Source organism: Myotis davidii, unplaced genomic scaffold, assembly GCF_000327345.1.
Source record: "Myotis davidii unplaced genomic scaffold, ASM32734v1 scaffold448, whole genome shotgun sequence".
Taxonomy (NCBI): domain Eukaryota; kingdom Metazoa; phylum Chordata; class Mammalia; order Chiroptera; family Vespertilionidae; genus Myotis; species Myotis davidii.
This window is the reverse complement of record NW_006383009.1, coordinates 2,863,636-2,873,478: the sequence shown is the minus strand read 5'-3', so window position 1 is coordinate 2,873,478 and position 9,843 is coordinate 2,863,636. Positions and strand designations below refer to the sequence as shown.

The 9,843-nt window shown below is 41.4% G+C and overlaps 1 pseudogene; it reads left to right on the top strand.

The window, feature by feature from the left end:
• Positions 1 to 218: 218 nt before the first annotated feature.
• LOC102757973 overlaps positions 219 to 9,843 on the top strand; it is a 21,893-nt pseudogene continuing 12,268 nt past the window's right edge.

The following is a 9,843-nucleotide window of genomic DNA, read 5'->3' as shown; positions in this document are numbered from 1 at the left end:
ATTTGGAAGTGGAAGTCTGCAGACATCTTCTTTGTAGCAAAGTCCACACTTTAAAACTCGTAAATGAATCTCTGGTAAACCAATTTCAGTCCCCCTGAGGGAGATGTTCATGACTCACAATGGCCATTCAGGGTCACTCTCTGCCTGAAGCCTGATATTTTGAATGAGGAACCTGAAATAGAGAGACTACATAAAGTGCCTAAGATTATGGGACGTAAATGACAGGCACTAGAATCAAATACAGGTGAGTCTTTTGCCAAAGCCCACATTCTTTACTCCATTACGCTTCTTACACCTGCAAGTGAGTTATGGAGGCCATATTTGATATCAGAGACTAAGTGACTAGAGTCCAACAAAAATACCAGTATTGTCAAATCCCAAGGTCAAGTGGCAAGGAGAGTCTCAACTGAGAATAGACTTGACTTTGGCAACCTAACTTCTTCCCTTCCTCCCTTCCTCTAAGTTTCTCCTTTCCCCCCTCCTACCATGTACTTTTACTGGATTTATCAGGTTCATCATCTGACAGCTGATTGACATTAAAGCCCTTCAATCAGTCAGAAAGTGGTGAAGTGGTTCTGCCAGCCAAAGCTCCATTTTTTTTTTTTAAAAAAGTAAAAACGAAAGAAAATAAATGAAACTGACCATTGAAACACTGGTGACAGGGTAGCTCAAAAAATACTTTTCATCCGCTGCTTGAACCCCACTTTCAGTTTCTCTCCTTCCTCCTTCAACAACAGGCGCTTCAGCACCTGCTCCAACTTCTTCATGAACTATGGAATCTGGGCTCCGTGCAATTGCCCGGCCACCTGGCCCGCCTGCCAGCAGCACAGCCACTGTCTATGCAGATGCTGGGGTCTCAGGCTCCTGGATCTCTCTGTGTTACTCTACCAGCGTGCAAGGCAACTGGGGGTCTGGCTTTGGAGATGTCAAAGCATCTGGTGGGTATAAGGAGCATCCAGAGCAAGAAGACTATGCAATGCCTGAATGTCTCCCTGGCCTCCTACCTGGAGAGAGTCAGGAGCCTTGAGGCTGATAATCAGAGACTGGGGAACAGAATCTTGGGACACCTGAAGAAGAGACCCCATGTCTCTGTGGGCATTATTTCAAGATCATTGAGACCCCGAGGGCTCAAATCTTTGCAGGTTCTGTGGACAATGCCCGTATTGCTCTGCAGATTGCCAATGCCCGTCTTGCTGCTAAAGACTTCAGTCAAATATGAGATAGAGTTGGCCATATGCCAGTGTTTGGAGAGTGACTTCAATAGGCTCTGAAAGGTCATTGGTGACCCCAATGTCACTCGACTGCATCTGGAGACAGAGATTGAGGCTCTCAGGAAGAAGATCCACAGGGAGAAAGTAAATGGTCTACAAAACCAGATGCCAACTCTGGGTTGACTGTGAGAATGAATGCCCCCAAATCTCAGGACCCCAGCAAGATCATGGGAGACATATCTAGTATGAATTGGCCAAGAAGAACCAAGAGGAGCTGGACAAGTAATGGTTTCAGCACATGGAGGAGAGCACCTCAGTGGTTACCTCACAGAATGCAGATAACAGCTGCTGAGATGGCCCTCACAGAGCTGAGATGCAGGGCCCAGTTCGTGGGGACACCTGGACTGGAGGAGAAATCTGAAGGTCAGTTTGGAGAACAGCCTGAGGAAGGGGGAGAAACACCTTGCCATGCAGATGGAACAGCTCAACGGGATCCTGCTGCACCTGGCGTCAGTGCTGGCCTAGACCTGCAGAGGGGAGCGCCAGGCCCAAAGGTATGAGGCTCTGCTGAACATCAAGGTCAAGCTGGAGGCTGAGACCACCACCTACCGCCCCTGGTGGAGGAAGGCAAGGACTTCAATCTTGGTGATGCCCTAGAACAACGGTTCTCAACCTGTGCGTCGCGACCCTTTGGGGGTCGAACGACCCTTTCACAGGGGTCCCCTAAGACCATCGGAAAACACATATATAATTTCATATTGTTTTTGTGATTAATCACTATGCTTTAATTATGTTCAATTTGTAACAATGAAAATACATCCTGAATATCAGATATTTACAAAAGACAAAATAAACAAAAGGACTACATCAAACTAAAGTTTTTCCACAGCAAAGGAAAACATCAACAAAATGAAAAGACAACCCACTGAATGGGAGAACATATTTGCCAATGATACATCTGATAAAAGGTTAATATCCAAAATTTATAAAGAACTCATACAACTCAACACCAAAAAAACAAACAATCCAATTAAAAAATGGGCTAAGGACATGAATAGACACTTCTCCAAAGAGGACATACAGATGACCAATAGACATATGAAAAGATTCTCAGTGTTACTAATCATGAGACAAATGCAAATTAAAACCACAGTGAGATATCACCTCACACCTGTCAGAATGGTTATCAACAAACAACAAGTGTTGGCCAGGATGTGGAGAAAAGGGCACCCTATGCCCTGTTAGTGGGAATGCAGACTGGTGTAGCCACTGTGGGAAGCTGTATGGAGTTACTTCAAAAAATCAAAAATGGAACTGCCTTATTACCCAATGATTCCACTTCTGAGAATATATTCAAAGAAGCCAGAAACACTAATTTGAAAGAATATATGTACCCCTAAGTTCCTGGCAGTGTTATTTACAACTAGAGGCCCAATGTATGAATTCGTGCCTGAGTGGGGTCCCTCAGCCTAGCCAGTGATTGGGGCCGATTGGGGCCATCTCCCACCCTGATTGGGGCCCGGGGCCAATTTAAGCGGGCCGGCCAGGGGAAGGGACCGCGGGACGTTGGCTGGTCATGGGAGGTTGGCTGTGGGAGTGCACTGACCACCCAGCTGGCCACAGGGAGGAACCAAATGAGGTTGGCCAGCTGGCCCACCCTGATCAGGGCCATGGGGGTGGGCTGGCGGAGGGGGTGGGCTGTAGGAGGTTGGCTGGCTGGGGTGAGGGGCTGTGGGAGGTTAGTTGACCACAGGAGGTTGGCTGTGGGAGTGCACTGACCACCCAGCCAGCTTTGGGGAGGGACTGTGGGGGGTTGGCCTGCTGCAGGAAATTGGCTGTGGGAATGCACTGACCTGTGTTGAGCATCTGCCCTCTGGTGGTCAGTGTGCATCATAGCAACTGGTTGTTCGGTCATTAGGTCACTTAGGCCTTTATATATATAGATAGCCAAGATTTGGAAGCAGCCCAAGTGCCCATCAGTGGATGCTTGAATAAAATAGCTGTGGTACATATGCAGAATGAAAAACTACTCAATTGTAAAGAAGAAGAAAATCTTACCTTTTGTGAGAGCATGGTGGGCCTGGAGAGTATTGTGCTAAGTGAAATAAGCCAGTCAGAGAAAGAAAAATACCATATGATTTCACTTATATGTGGAATCTAACACACAAAACAAACTAACAAACAAAATAGAAACAATCATAGATACAGAGAACAGACTACCAGTTGTCAAAATGGAGGGGATTTAAGGGCTGGGTGAAAAATGTAAAGGGATTAAGCAAAAGAAACAAAAATAAAACTCATACACAGATAACAGTATGGTGATTACCAGAGGGAAAAGGGGTGGGGAGAGGTAGGAGAGGGTTAAGGGAGGATAAGTGGGGATGGAAAGAGACTTGACTTGGGTGGTGGACACAGAATACAGTATACAGAGGATGTATTATAGAGTCATACACCTGAAACCTATATAATTTTATTAAATTCAATGAGAAAAAAAATAAAAGACAAGATGTTACCCCCAAAATGGCTCTTTTCATGTGTGAAACTGTGTAGGTTTTCTTCTTTTAATCTGTTTAAAAGAAGCCCTGTTAAAAAAAATGTTTCCTAATCATCCTTTAATATGGCGTAAGACCAGGACATTAATTCCAAGTGCCTTGAATGCAGCAGACACTGAAGTATTTGTTTGCTGAGAAAATACTCCCAAACTAACCTGCTCACATAAGAAAATGATCGACAGAACATTGGTGACAACTGCTAAATGTTTGTTAAGCATTTATTATGTGCCAGGTCCTTGCTATGTTCTTCCTCCCTGTGGTTTTTCTGGACCAAGCACCTAACCTGAAACCTCAAGCTCTTCATCAGCAACAATGTTTTGTGGCAGGCAGCAGGGCCACCTCACAGAGGTTTCTGCCATATCACAGGGCAAGGAAGCCACAGATGTCCCCGACCCTCAAGCCAGGCAGTCACCATGATTGGAGGGGCCAGACTGAAAACCAACACCAGAGTGGACAAAGAGCACCCTAGAATCCTGGTGGGGACCAGTGATGCAAAGATCTAGTGTCCCACTTCTCTTCATGTTGGCTCTTCAGAAATTCCCGAATCTGGACACAGCACTGAGGGAGGGCGTGAGCCTCCATTGATAAGATTACTGTTACTGCAGCTAAGTGGGAGCATGAAATAGAAATAACTCTCAGTTACAGAAAAGACAAAAAAAGAAAGAAAATAAAAAGACAAGCCAGACTAGGAAAAATATTTGCAAAACAAATATCTGATTAAGAACTTGTATTCAAAATGTATGAAGAACCATCACAACTCAATACTAATAAAATAAACAACCCAACATGTAAAATATTTTTAAACTTACATCTAATTAAAGTTTTTAAATGGGCAATTAAAACTACCAATAGATTGAAAGTAAAATAAAGAAAAAATGTATATTATGCAAACAATAATCATAAGAAAGTCGATGTGGCTACACCAGGCAAAATAGACTTTGAAACACAAAATGTTACTAAAGTCAGAGAGGTACATTTTCTAATAATGAAATTGCCAATCTATCAGGAAAATATTACAATTATAAACATATATACAACTAATTACAGAACACCAAAATACATGAAGAAAAACTGTCCGACATGAAAACTAAAAAATTAAAGAACAATAGTTGGAGATGTCTATACCCCACTTTCAATAATAAATACAAAAATGGGACAGAAGATCAAAAAGTAGACTAGACCTAACAGATATCTAGAGTATATTGCAATCAACAACAACAAGATATACATTCTTCTCAAGTGCGCATGGAACATTGTCCAGGATAGAAAATATGCTAGGTCATAAAACACTTCAATAAGATTACAAGGTTATAAATGATGCAAAGCACGTTCTCCAACTACAGTGGAATGAAATTAAAAATCATGATTTTCTCTCATCCTTGATGATCCTATCTTTCTCTCCTTCTTCCTTCTTCTCTGAAATTAATAAAAATATATTTAAAGAAAATCAATAGCAGGAAAAAATTGGGACACTCACAAATATGTGGAGATTAAACAACATATTCATAAATAATGAAAGGATCAATGAAGACATCAAAAGGGATTTTAGAAAATACTGTGATGAATGAAAATGAAGAAACAACATACCAAAACTTATGAGATGCAGCTAAGCAGTGGGTAGATGAAAATTTTTAGCTGTGAATGTCTATATTAAGTAATGAAGAGAAATGGGTAAGCTGTCTTTTTTTTAAATTTTTTAGTTTAAATAAGTAATAAAATATATGTAGTGTGAAGTGAATGAAGAGGTTGGGACCAACTCAGGGGGGTCTTGGAGTCACTGCTATTAAGTCCAGGTTTTATTTTTTAGCATTGGAAAACTTTTTTTCCAAAAGGTTAATTGAGGAATAGTTGACAAATAAAAAATGTATATATTTAGGGTGTGCATATAATAGTTTAATATACAGGGTGGGGCAAAAGTAGGTTTATAATTGTTCGGATGGAAAATAGTACAATAAGTAATAATACAAGAATAAGCTGTGTTTTGCGTACTCACAACTAAACCTACTTTTGCCCCACTCTGTGTGTAATCATTGTGAAACTAATTTAGGGGAGAAGTGATTTATTTATTTCTTTCAGAAATAAGACCACAAGAAAGAAAGTGTGGAGGCAGAAGAGATGCTGAAAAAGCATTTGGGAAGCAATCGCAAAGTGAGAGTTGAGGGTGAGAGGTTGCCTTAGAGAACAGGGAAGTAAAAATTACACCAAGTTCTTTCCCCTGGGGGAGTAGCAGGGTGGTGGGTGTTACCGGTGACTCAGGCAGGAAACATCTTAGAAGGACTTGACTTAGTGGGTGAGAACTGAAACCATCTGTGTCCACATGACTTAGATAAGTCTGTAGACCACCTATGTCAGCATGACATAGTTCTTTGCTCCTGAAGAACTCCCAGAGAGAAATAAAACTGTAAAACAAAAGATAATTCCAATTGTTTTGGGAAATGCCTACAGATAAATTTATTGAAGATAAGAGTCTGTTCACATGAGCAAACAGACTACTTACCAAACAAAAATCTGCTTATCAAGACTTTATCAAGGAAGTCTTGTGAAATATGAGGCTAGTTAATTCACGAGGTAACTCACCTTAGAAAGGTCTAGAATCCCCAAATCCAGGACTTAGTTTATTATTTGACTTAGCAGCACTACATGCCATTTCTGAACACCAACCACTAAAACTTCTTTTAAAATCTGAAAGACACTATTAAGTGGTAAAGAATTGAAAGTGTGGCTAGGAGCCGAAACCGGTTTGGCTCAGTGGATAGAGCGTCGGCCTGCGGACTGAAAGGTCCCAGGTTCGATTCCGGTCAAGGGCATGTACCTGGGTTGCGGGCACATCCCCAGTAGGAGATGTGCAGGAGGCAGCTGATCGATGTTTCTCTCTCATCGATGTTTCTAACTCTCTATCTCTCTCCCTTCTTCTCTGTAAAAAATCAATAAAATATATTTAAAAAAAAAAGTGTGGCTAGGAAAGCAACTGTTTTATTGCACCTTCTCAGCCTTTAGTTAAAAGAAACAGCTATTTGTCATGGGGATATAGAGTACAGCACAGGGAATATAGTCAATAATATTGTAATAACTGTATGGCATCGGATACTAGACTGATTGGATGATCACTTCATAAATTATATAAATATCTAATCACTATGCTATACACCTGAAATTAATATGATATTACACATTGACTATAATTTAAAAATAAATTATAAAAAGAAATAGCTATTTGTATTTCTGTCTGACATGCACATCAAGCTTTATTCTCTCAATTGTTTATTCAGTCATTAGTTAACAGGTATTTCAATGCCTACTACGAGCCAAGGTCTATGCTGGGAGCTGGGGTTGATGTAATGGCAATAGTGCCAAGGATGAGAGGATTACAGTGTTTAACAAGGGTGCCAGCCTTGTGTGGGGATTAGGGAAGACTTCCCAGAGGAAAGCTGATTTAAATTCAGTCTTGAAAGAGAAATAGTAGTAATTCAGGCGAAAAGTAGACTAAGAAAAGGCAAGAGAGCATCTAGATGGTGGGCACAGCATGTTCAAAGGTCTAGGACAAAAAGGAGTTGGGAGAAGGAAGAACAAAGAGAAAGCCATTGTTTCGGGAACCCAAGAAGCACAGAAGAGAGTGGTGCACACGGCAGGGGCAAAGCCATGCAAGAACTTGGGTACCATGTAGACTTTATCCAAAGATCAAGGGAAGCCACTACATAGTTTTGCAAACGTCCAACAGTAAGGGATTTCCCACCAAATCTACAGTCTTGGAAACTTGTGGGGAATGGAAAGAGATAGAGGAGGTAAATGGAAAGAGCTGAACAAAAAATCGACTTTGGATTTTGTTCTTTCTTCTCAGAAATCTACACCTTATCCATAATTAGTACAAAACACTTAATAGTCTCAAGATCACTGAAAACAAATACTTAGTCAAAAGGCATTTGCTTGCTCCATATCTGACTTTTCTTGTGGGCCAAGTGACTCCTGCTTGCTTAAATCTGAGCTTGATTTTCTTCTGAACTGACAGCACCGAGCCCCTGTTAACTGTCTACACTTTTGGAAAACATTGGTGAGGCCTGGCAAAGGCTCTGCTAGCTGCCACAAGTGGAAAGAGAAGTGAAAGAGGTTAAAAACACTTATTTTCTCTTAAAATTAGAGTCTGCCAAGTAGTGCACAGAGGAGGAACGTACAGTAGCAAAGATGATATTTGCTCCTTTTTGAAGGTGAGGCTGCATTGAATTGAGGTAAAATTGGCCTAAGTGTTTGTGTTCTTATTATTAGGTCTCCAGAATGTACTGGAAGGAGTTTGTAGATGAACAAATAAATGCCATGACTTCCTTTTACTTCTGGACAAAAAAGTATATGTTCAGTGAGAATATGGCTAAGAAACAGGTTAGATATCTTGAAATGGCACCCCTCTCTCTCTGTATTTGTTAACAATGCTATAAAAAAAAGAGTATTTTTCCAGTAACTTGAATACCCAAAACATTATTCCCAAACACAAAATTCTGTTTGGCCGGCTAGTCAATTCCAGATTCCAAACCTCCCCTCAATATGAATGTGTCTTTCTCAGCTTCTCCAGCCAAACAAATCCCATCCAGCATGGAAGACCTCACTTAGGCACATCTCCTTTCTCAGGCTGACTGAGGCCAAATTCTTGCTTTTCCTAAACTCAGGTAGATGTTCCTCCACTCATTTGGCCCTTAGCTTAACTGCTCTGTCTTGTTTCATAACATTTGCTTGGGCATCTTGTTTGCTCAGACACCAATGCTAAGGGAGAGCGAGGTCTGACACTTCTTGGGAATCCCCCTCATATTGAATTATAGGTGTTCAAAAAAAAAATACAAGTTGCTTAATTGATGCAAATGTAAATGAAGTTGCTTCAGGTTTATTCAGCTATTTCTCTTCAGATCAAAAAAAGTATGCTCATTTTCTTAAGTAATGTCACACAAACTAAAAAAGATCCTGGCCCTAGCTGGTTTGGCTCAATGGATAGAGCGTCGGCCTGTGGATTGAAGGGCTCCAGGTTCGATTCCGGTCAAGGGCATGTGCATGGGTTGTGGGCTTGATCCCCAGTAGGGGGTGTGCAGGAGGCAGCCGATCAATGATGCTCTCTCATCATCGATGTTTCTATCTCTCTCTCTCCCTCTCCCCTCCTCTCTGAAAATCAATAAAAATGTGTTTAAAAAAAAGATTCTGGAGGCTTTGGTTATAAAAAAGTGATAAAGTTTTATTCAAGGTTTGCAAACAGGAAACACAGCTAGGCACAAACACAGAAGTGTTTTCCAGAAAAGAAAGAAAAGAGTTCTTATAGTAAAAAGTGCCTTTTTTTTCTTTCTTGCATTTTCTATAAAGTTTTTTAATCAATAGCAAATATATTTGTTTCAAGTTCTCTTTTTCAAAGTATTATTTGGATAGTTAGAAGGAAAATTAAAAAGTGGTATAGCTACCTAAGACCAAGTTATCCAAGTGCATTATTATCTAAACTGTTACACCATAATGTTGGCTGACAGACTGTTGAAATCTCTTTTCTTGATCACATCTACTCCTTCAAATGGACTGATATACTCAAAAGGTACATTTTTAAAAAATGGCGATAAGCTGGAAATACAGGGGGAAGCACTTAGTGAAGTGTATGATTGTCTGGCCTCTATGCTGTACACCTGAAACTAGGATAAAACAATATTTAATGTAAACTGTAATCCTATCTAATAAAAGAGAAAAATGGTAACTGGCGTAGGACCGATACCCTTTTCATTGGCTAATCAGCGAGATATGCAAATTAACTGCCAACTCAGATGGCAGTTAACCACCAAAAAAGATGGCGGCTAATTTGCATATTGCAGGCAGGATGGTACAGCGCCATCCGAGAGCGGGTTGGGGGTGTGAGTGCCAGCAGTCATCCGAGACCCGATCCCGCCGGCAGACCCGGACGCCAGCCGGTGGGGCTACTCGCCCCCAACCTGCTCTCCCACCCCACAGGCTCTCCTGCTGGGGAATCGGGGCTGGTGTAGCAACCACAGTGGTGGCCAGAAGTCACGCCCCCAACTGGCCCTCTTGGGGGAGATCCAGGCTGGTTGCAATTCCCCACCAGTCATGGC